Genomic DNA, 16,429 nt, shown 5'->3' on the forward strand with positions numbered 1-16,429 from the left:
TCTTTTATAAAGAGTATATATTCAAATCCAGGTATGGAGAAGAGGGTTTTTAATGTTAAGTTACCTAATAATGTGAAGATCAAGCAAATAACAGTATTACTTCTTTCTGCTAATCTTCTCTATATTCAGAATAAAGATTGATAGCAAAAATAATTATGAACATGAGAATAATTATATTGTTTCTATTTTTAGTCTATTAATTTAGTATCTAATGAAGTTCCAATATGTTTAAAACACAAGTAAATAGATTAAGAAGTAACAGTAAGATGTGTTTCTAGTGCTTCAGATGTTATTTATAAAGCTAACAGAATCTGATTTTCCCTATTCTAGTTTCCAGGACCAGATAGGTTCATAGGATAAGTCTACCAAACATTTAAATGAGAATCAATACCTGGGAGATTCAAGATGGCAGCAGAGTAGGTGGATGTTACACTCACCTCTTCTCAGGACCAAACTGGAGCTACAATAAAATTTAAGAACAATCATGCTGAATAACCAACTGAAGAGGAATATTATAACCAGCGATTCTCAGAAGCAGCCGCACTGAGATAGATAGAAAGGGAAGACAAAAAGGGCTGGCTGCACTCCCAAGGGTAGTGGCTCAGGTTCTAGACTCTAGAATCTAGAGGGATAGCTCAGCTGCAAACCTTCCCTCTGAGAAGCACGGTGTCTTAATGCGATGCTGGGCTCCCCAGCCCAGAGCACCAGAGCCAGGAAGAGGCTCTAATAACATGTGGCTGTGAAAAGTAGTGGGGATTCTGTCGGGGAGAGATGGGGGTCCACTGGAGACACAGGCACCCTCTTCAAGAGCCAATGCACAAAATCTTACTAGCAATCACTCACCCAGGCTCTGGCATGTGGAGGGTGGAATGGTCTAGAGTCATGTGAGCAGAGTCTGGGGTTTGTGGCTCTGGCAAGAGACCTGAGGGACGGCCACCAGGACCCCTGTGCTGAGTCATTCTCCAGTATTGCAGACACCATCTTTCTTGGGTGGAGTACTTCCCTCTCTGTGGCATCAGCCTGGGGGAAAGCAACGCCCCATCCTCTGGACTCCCTCTTGCCACACCCTGTGGAGGTCAGGCCCTGCTGAGGAGTTGGCTTCCCTGGCCACGGTGTAAAAATCTGGGCAGATCGGGGATGTGGGTGACTACGGTAAACTGTCCGGCTTCGGGAAAGGCGCCATTCCCCCCACGTTCTTGTCAACCTGACTGTTTCCCCCTCACGTGGGATCTTATAGGACCACCCTCCTGGCTTCCAGCAGACCTACCTCTGGGCTCCGGAGGCCCCACAAAGACTCCCAGTGGCTCCTCCCTGCCAAGGTTGGCATGGAATTTCAGACTGAGTCCTGTGGCTCTGAAATGAGGACCACACCCACCACCGTCCCTGAAGCCTGACTGGCACCTGCCCCTCCCAGGAGACCCACTCTCCGGACTCCACCAGAGACTCTCAGTGACTGAGCCGCACAAGGCAATCGGCAGGCAGAGGCGGCTCCAGGGAAATCTTGGAGAGCCTTTGGAATTTTGCTGACCCACTCTCAAGCCAGTGCTAATAAAGGGCACTGCCATGTCCTTCCTGCATGCATCTAAGGCCAGAAGAGGCGGCCACAAACTGTAGATCACTTGTAGCTCCAAACCGGTTGCCAGGAGCCAAGCACAAACATCTGACATTGGCTGGCACCAGCCTCCCTCCAGAGAGGTCCAGAATCAATATACCCAGAGGCCATAACAGAGACTCTTGAGCTCTTATATGAATTTTAGGGATGGGTTTTTTCTTTATTTATGTAAAAAAACTCATTGAAATTTTGATGAACACTGCATTGAATGTGTAGATCATTTTGGCAGCTTTGACATTTTACATTGAGTCTCTTAAGTCATAAACATAGATGTCTTTCCATTCATTTCTGCCTTCATTAAACGTTTTGTAGTTTACAATGTACATTTATTTTGATTCCTTGGTTGTCTAGTCCTAGCATTTCATTAATTTTGATGTTATTTTAGATTGAATCTTTTTTCTAAGTTCTTCCTTGGATTAGTCATTGTCAGTGTACAGAAATGTAATAATTCTTAATTTTTTAAATTTTATTTTATTTGGAAAAGTAAATTTAATGGGGTGATTAATCCATACGAGGACACAGGTTTCAGGTAAACATCTCTATAGCATTTGAACTGTGGATTATGTTGTGTACGCATCTCCCAAAGTGAAATTATTTTCTGTCACTATATATTTTTCCCTCTTTACTCCCCTCTCACACAACACCTGCCCTCTGGTAACCACCTCACTTTTATCTATGTCCATGAGTCTCAGGTTTATATCCCACCTATGTGTAAAATCATACAGTTCTTAGCTTTCTCTGATTTACTTATTTCACTCAGCAGAATGTTCTCAAGGTCCATTCATATTGTCATAAATGAAAATATGTCATCATTTCTTGTGGCTGAGTAGTGTTCCCTTGTATGTATGTACCACCTCTTCTTTATCCAGTCCTCTATCGAGGGACACTTTGGTTATTTCCATGTCTTGGCCACCATGAATAATGCTGCAATGAACATGGGAGTGCATGTGTCATTATGTACCAATGTTTTTGAGTTTGGGGGTATAAACCCAGTAGAGGGATTGCTGGGTCATATGGTAGTTCTATTTTTAATTTTTTGAGGAACCACCATACTGTCTTCCATAACGGTTGTACAGTTTACATTCCCACCAGGAGTGAATGAGGTTCCTTTTTTCCACAGCCTCTCCAACACTTGTTACTTGCCTTGATAATAGCTGATCTAACAGGTGTGAGGTGGCATCTCATTGTAGTTTTGATTTGCAAATCTCTAATAGCTAGTGATGATGAGCATGATTTCATATATCTGCTGGCCATTTGTATGTCTTCTTGGGAGCAGTGTCTGTTCAAGTCCTTTCCCTATTTTATAATTGAATTATTTGCTTCTTTGTTGCTGAACTTTGTGAGTTCTTTATACATTTCGGATATTAAACCCTTATAGGAGCTGTTGTTTGTGAATATCATCTCCCATTTGGTTGGCTGCCTGTTTGTTTTGTTGTTGGTTTCTTTTGCTGTGCAGAAGCCTTTTATTTTGCTATTGTCTTATTCATTTATTTTGCCTTTACTTTTCTTCCCTTTGGAGTTGAATTCATAAAATGTTCTCTACAGACAAGGTCCATAAGTTTAGTACTTATGTTTTCTTCTATGTAACTTATCGATTCAGATCTTATGTTTACATTTTTGATTCATTTTGAAATAATTTTTGTGCCAGGGGACAAAATGGAGTCGTTTCATTCTTTTGTATGTGGCTTTCCAATTTTCCCAGCACCATTTATTGAAGAGGCTTTCTTTTCTTCATTGTGCGTTTTTGACTCCATTGTCAAAGATTTATTTTTTCATATATATGTGGTTTTACTTCTGGGCTCTTAATTCTATTCCATTGTTCTGTATGTCTATGTTTCTGCCAACACCATACTGTTTTGATGATCAGTATTTTGTGGTATAATTTGAAGTCAGGTAGTGATGATACATCTGGTTTCTTTCTTTTTTCTCAGCACTGCTTTGGTTAGTTGGGGTCTTATGTGATTCCATGCAAATTTGATGATTTTTTTTGTTCTATTTCTTTAAACAATGACTTTGGGATTTTAATGGGGATTGCATTAAATCTGTATATATCGTTGGGTAAGATGGCTATTTTAACTATGTTGATTCTTCCAATCCATGAACATAGACTATTCTTTCATTTTATTGTATCTTTTTCAACTTAGGTGACGGAGGATAATCTAACTTTGGGTGATGGGTATGCAACATAATTGAATGACAAGATAACCTGAAGATGTTTTCTTTGAACATATGTACCCTGATTTATTGATGTCACCCCATTAAAATTAATAAAAATTTATTTAAAAAACAAACAAAAAATCCACTTCTCTTTAAAAAGCTTTGTAGTTTTCAGTATATAGGCCCTTCTCATACTTTAAGTTTATTCTTAGGATTTCACACATAGGTGGACTACAAAACTGAGACTCATGGACACAGACAAAAATGAAGTGGTTACTAGAGGGAGGGAGTGGAAGAAAGGAGAATAAAGAGGAACAAATATACAGTGAAGGAAAATAATGTGACTTTGGCTGATGGGCTCATAACACAATGAGCAGTTCAAATGCTATAGTGATGTCTGCCTGAAACCTGTGTTTTTATGAACCCCATTCAATTTCATTTCTAAATAAAAAATAAAAAATAAGATAAAACAGTGAAAAATATGTAAAGAGATAGAAAGATATCCCATGTTTATTGATTGGAAGAATCAACATATTATATCACCCAAAGTAATATACAAATTTAATCCAATCCCTATCAAAACCCCAATGACAGCTTTTAAAGAAATAGAACCACAAATCATCAGTTTTGTATGGAACAACAAAAGATCCTGAATAGACAAAGCAATCCCAAGAAAAATGAATGAAGCCAAAGATATCATACTCCCTCCCTTCAAATTATACCACAAAGCATGATAATCAAGGAGCATGGTACTGGCAGAAAAACATACGCACAAACCAGTGATACAGAATTCAGAGCCCAGAAATAAAACCATATACATATTGGTAAATAACTTTCTACAAAGAAGCTAAAAATATACACTGAAGAAAACCACTTCATATTGAGTGTGACACTTGAATTCATGTTAACGTAATAAATTAAAATTAATAAAAATAAATAAATAAATTAAGTAATTAATTAAAACCACTTCAATAAATGGTGCCGGAAATATTGGAAAACTACACGAAAAAGGATGATATTAGACTGTAATTTGTCCCCAGGTACAAAAATTAACTCAAATAAAACCCTTAAACAATAAATTACTTGGAAGGAAACTTTGGTACTAAACGTATAGCACAGCAAAAGAAACTATCTATAAAACAAAAAGGCCACCAACTGAATGAGAGAAGACAAACAAAATCTCCAACAAGGGTTTAATATCCAAAATATATAAATTAATACTATTCAACACCAAACAAAGAAACAATTCAATTGATGAACGGGCTGAGGACCTGAACAGACACTTTTCCCAAGAAGATATACAAATACCCAACGATTATATGAAAGGATACTCACGTTTACTAGCTATTAGGGAAATACAAAAACTACAAGGATAAACCACCTCACACCTGTTAGACTGGCTATTTCAATAAGTCATTTAATAACAAGTTGTAGAGTTCGTGGAGAAGAAAGAACCCTTTTTCATAGCTGTTGGGAATATAAAATGGTGCAGTCATTATGGGAAACAGTATGGAGACTTCTCAACAAATAAGAATAGAGTTACTAAATGACCCAGCAACTCCTCTTCTGAGTATATTCCCAAAATTTGGAAACATTAAACTAGAAAGATATATGTCCCCCCCCCCCATGTTCACTGCACCATTATTTGTAGTGGCCAAGACATGAAGCAAGCTAGGTGTCCTTCTACAAATGACTGGATAAAAATGACAAATGATGTGGGGATACACACACACACACACACACATACACACACACACACACACACACATACACACATATACCTGCACAATGGAATACTACTCAGCCATAAGAAAAGATGAAAATTTGCAACTACAATACATACATGGATCTTTTTTTCTTTTTTTGTATTTTTCTGAGGTTGGAAACGGGGAGGCAGTCAGACAGACTCCCGCATGTGCCCGACCGGGATCCACCCGGCATGCCCACCAAGGGGTGATGCTCTGCCCATCTGGGGTGTTGCTCTGTCGCAACCAGAGCCATTCTAAAGCCTGAGGCAGAGGCCATGGAGCCATCCTCAGCACCCGGGCCAACTTTGCTCCAATGGAGTCTTGGCTGTGGGAGGGGAAGAGAGACAGAGAAGAAGGAAAGGGGGAGGGGTGGAGAAGCAGATGGGCGCTTCTCCTGTGTGCCCTGGCAGGGAATCGAACCCAGGACTCCTGCACGCCAGGCCGACACTCTACCACTGAGCCAACCGGCTAAGGCAAAATCGACCTTGAGAATATGATGGGAAGTAAAGTAAGTCAAAGCCAAGAGCCATATCATTTCACTCATATGTGGGATATTGAACTGAAAGTAACAAATGAACAAATAAGAAAAACAAAAGCTCACAGACACAGCCAACAATATGGTGGTCACCAGGGAAGGGTTAAGGAAGCAGTCAAGGGTAAAGTGTCAAATATATGATGATAGAAGACTTATGAATGTATCATATAACTGTACACTTGAAACCTATATAATTTTATTAACTAATATCACCCCAATAAATTTCTAAAAAGAAAAATAGAAAATCCAAAAATATCTTGACACACAAAACAAGGAAACACAACCTACCCAAACTAATGAGACCCCACAAAAGCAGTTCTAAGAGAGAAGTTGATACTGATAAATGTCTGTTGAGAATAAAGAAAGATCTAAAATAGATAACCTAACTTTATACCTCAAGAAAGTAAAAAAAGTACAAACTAAGCCCAAAATTAGCTGAGGAAAAGAAATAACAAGGCTTAAAAGCAGAAATAAGTGAAACAGACACCAGAAAAATAACAAAAATTAGCAACAAAACCAAAATACTGGGGTTTTTTTGAAAAGATAAAATTGACAAATGATATCACAATAATACTATGGATCATAAGAGACTAATATAAACAATTATACACCAACAAACTGTATAATCTAGAAGAAAATGATGCATTTCTAGAAACATATAAGCTACCATGATGAAATTATTTTTAAAAAATAGAACATTGGTACAGACCAATAATGAATAAGCAGGCTGAATTAGTAATCAAAAACCTCCTAGCAAAGAAAAACCCAGGACCAGGTGAATTCTATCAAATATTTAAAAAGGATTAACTCAAACTCTTTTAATAAACCAAGGCGAAGCCTGACCAGGCAGTGGACAATGGACAGAGCGTCGGCCTTGGATGCTGAGGATCCAGGTTCAAAACTCTAGGATCTCAGGCTTGAGTGCAGGCTCACCAGACTGAGTGTGGGGTCGCTGGCTTGAAGCTCCAGGTTGCTGGTTTGAGCAAGGGATCACTAACTCAGCCAGAACCCCCATCAAGGCACATATGAGAAAGCAACCAGTGACTAACTAAGGTGCCACAACTATGAGTTGATGCTTCTCATCTCCCCCTTTCTGTCTGCCTTCCACCCCCAATATAAATAAATTGAAGAGGAGGAAACACTCCTAAATTCATTTTACAAGGCCAGGATTACCTGACACAAAAGTCAGATAAATACACTACAAAAAAACTACTGCACAACATCAACATCCATGATTAATGCAGATGCAAATACCCTGAACAAAAACACTGCAAACCGAATTCAACAACACAGTAAAAGGATCACACGTCATAATCAAGTGGGATTTATTCCTGGCTCGCAAGGATGTTTCAACATATGCAAATCAATAAATATACCACACCAACAGAATGAAAGACAAAAATCATGCCATCATTTCAAAAAATGGAGAAAAGGCACTTGACACAATTCAGTATCCTGTCATGATGAAAACTCTCAACAAACTGGGTATAGTAGGAACATATCTCAACATAGTAAAGGCCATATATGACAAACTCACAGCTAACACATACTCAACAGTGAAAGGCTGAAAGCTTTTCCTTTTAGATCAGAAATAGACAAAGATATCCATTCTTGCTACTTTTATTCAACCTAGTACTAGAGTTTGAAGATATTATGCTAAGTGAAATAAGTCAGACAGACAATGACAAATACTTATATGAGGAACAGCAACAAAGGTGACCTCATATTAACAGAGATTAGAATGGTAGTTGCCAGGGGCTGGGGTGGGGATGGAAAAAATATGAGATGTTGATCCAAGAGCACCAACTTCCAGCTGGATGATGACTAAGTTTGAGGATCTAATGTACAGCATGCTGTCTGTAATAAACAATACTGTATTAGATACTTGAAAGTTGTTAAAAGTTTTTAAATGTTATCACTATAGCAGGAAAAAAAGTAGTTATTTGAGAGGTTGAAGATTTCACTAACCTTACTGTGGTAATCATTTCACGATAAATACGTGTATCAAATTATCCACTTTAAACTAACATATGTTTACAATATCTCAATAAAACAACAACAAAAAACCCACAACAAACCCCACCCAGGTTGCATTTTTCCTTTTCCAGGGTCTTGACATATGCACACTGTAAGCGAAAAGGCTCTAGTGACTCCTCTGCTTATGTGACTATTTTATTCTCTCTTAATTGAGTGGTTCTTGGTCACACTGTAAGAGAAACATGGATTCCTACCGTAGATGTAAACCACTCTTGTGTTGGTATAGCATCTTGTTCCACTTTCTGTCTACACCCTCCAATGTATCGTTCTGTACATTCTAAATTTAGGCAAGCATTTCCGAAGATCTAGTGTAATTTTAGCACAATCTTGGCCAAGAGGGCATGGCAGGAGTTTATGGACCTGAGAATGTGGTAACGAAGGAACCAAACCAAACCAACCAACACACAAAAAAACCAGCTCAGGCCGCTGCCAGCGACTTCCAAAACGAAGTGATTGACCATGAGGGGGTTTCTCATTGGAGGGGCTGGTGGAGGGCTTAACCTCATTTCCTTCCATTCACCAGTTACTATTTTGTTCCTTTTTCTTCAAAATAAAAGTTAAATTTTTACAAAACTTGACCTCACTGTCACGGGCCTTGAACATTCGGTAAACATCCACAAAATAAACCATGAAGGAGCTTAGGCCCCTCACTAGGAGGCTCAGATCGATGCTGACAACAGGAAAGGCCACACGCCGAGTTGCAGACTGCCAACATCGAGCTGCAACATCCTAGCAGGTGCATCTTATGACCGCGGGGACCAGTACACGGGTTTGAACACGGAATTAAACGACGTCCTTCTATCCCGCGTCCCAGTCCCCTCTCCATCTCCACCTGCTTCAGAGGAGAGAGAATAGTAGCACAGGGATCAAGGGCCGGTTGGCTCAGCGGTAGAGCGTCGGCCTGGCGTGCGGGGGACCCGGGTTCGATTCCCGGCCAGGGCACACAGGAGAAGCACCCATCTGCTTCTCCACCCCTCCCCCTCTCCTTCCTCTCTGTCTCTCTCTTCCCCTCCCGCAGCCAAGGCTCCATTGGAGCAAGGATGGCCCGGGCGCTGGGGATGGCTCTGTGGCCTCTGCCCCAGGCGCTAGAGTGGCTCTGGTCGTGGCAGAGCGTCGCCCCCTGGTGGGCAGAGCATCGCCCCTGGTGGGCGTGCCGGGTGGATCCCGGTCGGGCGCATGCGGGAGTCTCTCTGCCTCCCCGCTTCTCACTTCAGACAAATACAAGCTTAAAAAAAAAAAAAAAGAAGGCAGGGGTCACTTCTGTAGCCGGCCCTTCCCGGGAAACCCATCTGGGGGTGCCAGGCTGAGTGGAAGCGACGGAGGCGCGGGGTGCAGGCGGGCCGGGAGGGGCGGCCCATCGTCGCCGTCCTCAGGGCAGGACCCGCGGGGGGCAGAGAGCCCGCTGGCGGCCCCGGTGGGGGCACAGAGACAGCCTCAGCGCGTCCCGTTTGGGTGTCGGTCTCGGGGGGCCGAGGAGCGGTGTGGAGCCCCCGGGCTTGGGCGCGGGATACGTACTTTCCGGCCCCTGCTCCGAAGGCGGACGCCGGGCTGGCCGCCGGGAAGCCCCAGGATCAGCCGCTGGAGCCGCCACCAGGGGAGGCGGGAGGGCGGCAGGGCCGGCACTCCTCGCTCAGACCTCGCAACCGCCTCCGCCCCGGACGGCCGCGCGCGCCTCCCAACGGCGCCTCAACCTCACCGAGCGCTGGGTCGCCTCAGACAGGGGGAGGCCGCCGCGCACACCACACCGGCACGTGCGCTCCGCCCCGCCCACCTCCGCCCCGCCCACCTCCGCCCCGCCCACCTCCGCCCCGCCCACCTCCGCCCCGCCCACCTCCGCCCCGCCCACCTCCGCCCCGCCCACCTCCGCCCCGCCCACCTCCGCCCCGCCCACCGGCACGTGCGCTCCGCCCCGCCCACCGGCACGCGCCCATCACCCCACCCACCAGACAGCACACGGCTCTCCGCCCCTCCCACTGGCCCCTGGCCCTGCGCTCAGCCCACTGGCAGGCGCCCTTTGCCCCGCCCACCAGCCTGCATCTGGTAGGCCCCGCCCACCTCCGCCCCACCCACCTGCATGGCCCATCACCCCATCCACCACACAGCACCCGGCCCTCCGCCCTGTCCACCCCGCCCCGCCCACCGGCACGTGTTCCTCCGCCCGGCCCACCAGCACGCACTCCTCAGCCCCGCCCCCGCCCCGCCCACCGGTACGTGCCCTTCGCCCCGCCCACCAGCACGCTCCCTCTCCTGCCCCCCCCCTTAGCTCCGCCTCCTTCTAGCACCGCGCCCCCTCCCGGCGGGGTGGATCTACATCCCCACCCCCAAGCGAGCCAGAACTACACTTGATCTTCACATTTGTTTCTTCCTTGGGTAATTTCTAAAGCCTTAGTTAACCTCTGTTAATAAAGTGCTTAGTAAAGGACCTGACATACAATATTTTTTGTTTCTTGTAGGAAGATGAATTGGAAAGTAACTTGTTTAATTTTAATTTTTAAAATTTATTGTGTTGACGTGGTTTTAAGTGTCCCACTCAATATAACACCCTTGCCCCGCCCATGACCCAGGCAAAGTCTTTTTCCAGAGCCCCCATCTTTCCCCAACCCTCCGCACCCCCTTCTCCCTACCTCCACTCCTGTTACTTTGTCTTTTGCTACCCTGCTGTCTGTATCTATGTTTTTTGGCTGATCTCTTCACCTTCTTTGATCCTCTCCCCACTTCCCAGTCCCTTTGACAGCTGTCCATCTGTTCCCTGTGGCTCTGCCTCTGTTTCTATTTTTTCTATTTTCTTCCTCAGTTTATTGTTGTGTTCATTACATTCCAGTATAACTGAGAGGACACACTAATTGTCTTCCTCTGCCTGGCTTATTTCACTTAGCATAATAATCTCCAGGTCCACCCATACTGTCCCAAAAAGTAATATTTCCTTCTTCTTTTACAGCCTTGTAGTATTCCGTTGTGTAAATGTACCACAGCGAGTGTGTGTGTGTGTGTGTGTGACAGAGAGAAATAGAGAGGGACAGACAGGAAGGGAGAGAGATGAGAAGTATCAATTCTTCATTGCAGCACCTTAGCTGTTCATTGACTGCTTTCTCATATGTGCCTTAATGATGGGGGGGGGGGGTACGGCAGATTGAATGACCCCTTGCTCAAGTCAGATGAGCCCGCGCTCAAGCTGGCAACCCTCGGGGTTTTAAACTTGGGTCCTCCGCGTCCTGGTCTGATGCTTTAGCCACTGCTCCACTGCCTGGTCAGGCTACTACAGCTTTTTTATCTACTGATCCACTGATGGGCACTTAAGCTGTTTCCAGATCTTGGCTATTGCAAATAATGCTGCAATGAACATGGAGGTCTACATATTCTGAATTAGTATTTTGGGATTGTTAGGATATATTCCTGGAAGTGAGACAGTTGGGTCACAAGGCAATTTAATTTTTTGAGGAACTGCCATACTATTTTTTAACAGTGGCTACACAAGTCTGGTTTCCCACCAGCAGTGCACACCCTAGCCAGCACTTGTTGCTTGTTCATTTAATAAAAGCCATTCTGGCAGATGTGAGGTGATATCTCATTTTGGTTTTAATTTGCATTTCTCTTAGTGACATTAAGCATATTTTCATATACCTATTGGTCATCAGCATGTCCTCTTTGGAGAAGTGTCTATTCAAGTCCTTTTTTTTTTTTTTTTTTTTTTTTTTCATTTTTCTGAAGCTGGAAACAGGGAGAGACAGTCAGACAGACTCCCGCATGCGCCCAACCGGGATCCACCCGGCACGCCCACCAGGGACGACGCTCTGCCCACCAGGGGGCGATGCTCTGCCCCTCCTGGGCGTCGCCATGTTGCGACCAGAGCCACTCTAGCGCCTGGGGCAGAGGCCACAGAGCCATCCCCAGCGCCCGGGCCATCTTTGCTCCAATGGAGCCTTGGCTGCAGGAGGGGAAGAGAGAGACAGAGAGGAAAGCGCGGCGGAGGGGTGGAGAAGCAAATGTGCGCTTCTCCTGTGTGCCCTGGCCGGAATCGAACCCGGGTCCTCCGCACGCTAGGCCGACGCTCTACCGCTGAGCCAATCGGCCAGGGCTCAAGTCCTTTACCCATTTTTTAATTGCATTGTCTTCTTGGCATTGAGTTTTGTAAATTCCTTATAAATTTTGCTTATTAACCTCTTATCAGATGTATTGATGAATATGTTCTCCAATACAGTGGTTTGTCTTTTTATTTTGTTAATGGCATTGTTTGCTGTGCAAAAGCTTAGTTTGATGTAGCCCCATTTGTTTATTTTGTCCTTTATTACACTTGCCTGAGGAGATATATTGGCAAAAATATTGCTTCGAGAGATGTCTGAGATCTACTGCCTATGTTTTCTTCTATGTTTTTATGATTTTTCAACTGACATTTAAAGTCTTTTATCCATTCTGAGTTTTTGTGATTGGTGTAAGTTAGTGGTCTGGTTTCGTTTTTTTTTTTGCATGTACCTGTTCCATTTTCCCAATCCCAACAGCATTTATTAAGAGACTGTCTTGGATGATGTCAGAGTAATGGCAATGTGAGAGATATTTTTGATCTCCCCCCTTGAAATTTCAACAGATTGAACAACTATAACATAGTAAAGGGCCCCGGCTAGGCTTGCAGGCTTGATGGAAAGATTCCCCACCCCAAATGGACTCCGGCGGGAGGGTTGAAAAAGGAGCTGAAGATAAGACACACTCAGAGTTGATTCCAGAGAAAAAAGAGGCCTGGACTGTCTGGATTTTTGTCTGCTGGGGCTCCAGAGAGGGGAGAAACCTGCAGTGAGCGGGCCTTCTTCTGCAGGGAGGAGCAGAGAGATTGAAGGGCAGTAGGGGAGATATTAAACCAAAATGATGGCAGAACGAGTGGTCACAGCCAGTGTTCCTGTAGGCTGGCATGAGGCGCAGAGAGAGAGAAAAACAAAGTGTGGACCCCACACCCAGCCTCCCAGCTCCTACTTCCATGGGCATGCGGGGTATGCAGTGTAGCAGAGACAGACCCCACAGCTAGCTCTCCAGAGCCACTCTCTCCCCTGAAGAACAGAGGTGCTCTTTGTCTGTTCTGTCAAGACATGGGGAGGAGTGCCTGCAGGCCTGTGATCACCACTGCTGGCCCCGAAAAGTCCTCACAGCACGCCCCACCCTGCATCACAACTGCAGCCCCCCCAATATCATTGCAACAGCAACATTTCAGCAGAGACCAGCCCCAAAATTTTCATAGAGCTAAACTTGTAATACAGAGCCGTCTACTGGGGGAAATAAAAACATAAAAAGCTCTCATAACTGAAATCTTTTTTCTTTTCAATTTCATTTAAAAAACAAATATTTTTTATTCTTATTTGCTGTGGGTGTTTTGTCTTTGTTTTGTTGTCTTTGTTTTGGGGGGTTTATTTATAAAATACTGTTTTTCATTGTATTTTTATATTTATCATTTTCAAGCTGTTTTTTCTTAGATTTCTTAAAAAATATCACTCTCAAATGCCATCAAGGAAGAAGAAATTGAATACCACAGCTACACAGAAGAAGAGACATAGTTCAGGAAGTAAAGGAAAAATCTCCAGAAAGCAATTTCAATCCCATATAAACTTTGGAGTTAAACAATAGAAAATTCAAAATGAAAATTCTGAAAATACTCAATGAGATGTGAGAAAACACTGATGGGAAATTTAATGAGCTCAAAAAACAAATTAATGAACAAAATGAGGTCTTTACCAAGGAGATGAAAACTTTTAAAACAGAGATGAAGAACTCAATACATGAATGGAAAATGAGGTAGCAAGTTTAGCTAACAGAACAGGCCAGATAGAGGAAAGAATTGGTGACATGTAAGACAGGTAACTAGAGATGCTACAGAGAAAAGAAGTGAGAGAGACCACAAATTAAAAAAAATGATAGAGCACTATAAGAATTATCTAACTCCATCAAAAAGAGAATAATGGGTATTTCACAGGAGGAAGAAAAGGAGAAGAAAATGCAGAGCCTATTCAAACAAATATTTGATGAAGACTTCCCAAGCCTATGGAAAGAGTTAGATCCTTGAATCCAAGAAGCCAACAGAATGCCAAATTACCTCAACCCAAACAGACCTTCTTCAAAGCATATCATAGTAAAATTGCCAAAAATCAATGCCAAAGAAAGAATACTCAAGGCAGCTAGGGAAAAGAAAAACAACATATAAAGAAAGGCCCAAACATTCCAGGTTAAACATTCCAAAAACAGAGAAAGGAATTACAAGCCATGAATATTATATCCATCAAAGTTATTCTTCAAATATGAAGGAGAAATAAAAACTTTTGCAGAATACAGAATCTGATGGAATTTATCACCAGAAAACGCCCCTGCAGGAAATACTCAAGGGTTGTTATTTACTGGATACAAAGACAAAACAAAACAAATCTTTAAGTAAAAACTCAAACAAGGTTAAAATAAAATCAAGGATAATCTGTGACAACTGTAACATAAATGGGAGAGGATAAAGATGTGCAGTAGCAAAGGAGGATAGAGTGCAGATGCACTCATAAGACAAAGGACTCTTATATATATTAGAAAAATTTTCTCTTAGTAATCTAATAGTAACCACCCACAAAAAACCCAATACTAAAACACATAGCTTAGAAAATCATGGGAAAGAAGTATGGAATAGCACCACACAAAACCAACTGACAAGAAACACAAAAGAGAAAAAGCAAAGGAGGCACAAAGCTATCAGAAAACAAAACATAAAGTAGTTATAGGAAATCCTCAAGCATCAATAATTACCCTAAATGTAAATGGACTGAACTGACCAATAAAGAGGCACAGAGTAGCAGATTGAATTAAAAAGCAATACCCAACCATACGCTGCCTTCAAGGGATACATCTAAGCTGCAAGGACAAAAGTAGACTTAAAAAAAAAAGGTTGGAAAAAAATCTCCAAGCAAATAATACTGAAAGAAAAGTAGGTATAGCCATACTGATATCTCACAATGCTGACTTCAGGACAACAAAGGTAACAAGAGACAAAGATGAACATTTCATAGTGATAAAGGGGACATTATCTCAAGAAGATAAAACACTTCTTAAAACATATGCACCAAATCAGGGAACATCAAATTTTACAAGACACCTACTAACTGATCTAAAATAGAAACAGAAAAAAATACAATCATACTTAGAGATGTCAACACACCACTGATGGTTTTAGATAGCTCATCCAAACAGAAAATCAATAAAGAAATATTGACCTTAAATGACACACTAGACCAAGGGGACATAATAAAAATTTACAGGATATTTCATCACAGAATATCAGAATATACATTCTTTGCCAGTGTGCATGGAACATTCCCAAGGATAGCCTATGTCTTGGACCACAAAACTAACCTCAAAAAGTTCAAGAAGATTGAAACTATACCAACCACATTCTCTGACTATAAGGCTTTGAAATTAGAATTCAAGTGCAAAAAGGAAGTAAAGAAGCTAATAAAAATGTGGACATTAAACAAAATCCTTCTAAAAATGACTGGTTCAAAGAAGAAACTAAAGCAGAAATTAAAAGATATACACAAGCAAATGAGAATGACAACACAATACACCAAAACTTCTGGGATGCAGCAAAAGCAATAATAAGAGGGAAGTTTGTTTTTTTATCATTACAGGCTTATATCAAGTACTAAGAGACATCCCAAGTGAAAAACCTAATATCACATCATAAGGAATTAGAAGAAGAAGAACAAAGGCAACCAAAAGTCAGCAGAAGAAAGGAAATAGTAAAAATTAGAGAACTAAATGAAATATAGAACAAAAAAACTACAGAAAAAATTAATACAACAAAGGGTTGGTTCTAAAATTGAGAAATCCTTGGCTAGACTCACTAGAGAAAGGACTCATACAAACAAAATCTGAAAGAGAAGAAATTGCCAAAACATCATAGATATACAAAAGATCACACTAGAAACTCTGAAAGATTATATGCCACCATATTTAACAATCTAGAAGAAATGGATGAATTCCTAGAACTATACAATCCTTCTAAATTGTGTCACAAAGAAGTGCAAAACCCAAGTAGACCCATAAGCAGGGAGGAAATAGAAACAACTATCAAAAACCTCCCCAAAAATAAAAGTCCGGGACCAGATGGCTACACTAGTGTATTCTACCAAACAGCCAAAGAAGATTTGGTACCTATCCTTCTCAAAGTCTTCCAAAAAATAGAAGAAGCAGTGATACTCCCAAAGCCATTTTATGAGGCCAACATAACCCTGATACCAAAACCTGGTTTTTGCTTTATGTTCTTGTACTCTAAATGTCCTTGGTGCAAACATTATCTTACTGATGTAAAATCTTGCTTTGAGTTTT

The sequence above is a fragment of the Saccopteryx bilineata genome, chromosome 4 (assembly GCF_036850765.1).
Source record: "Saccopteryx bilineata isolate mSacBil1 chromosome 4, mSacBil1_pri_phased_curated, whole genome shotgun sequence".
Taxonomy (NCBI): domain Eukaryota; kingdom Metazoa; phylum Chordata; class Mammalia; order Chiroptera; family Emballonuridae; genus Saccopteryx; species Saccopteryx bilineata.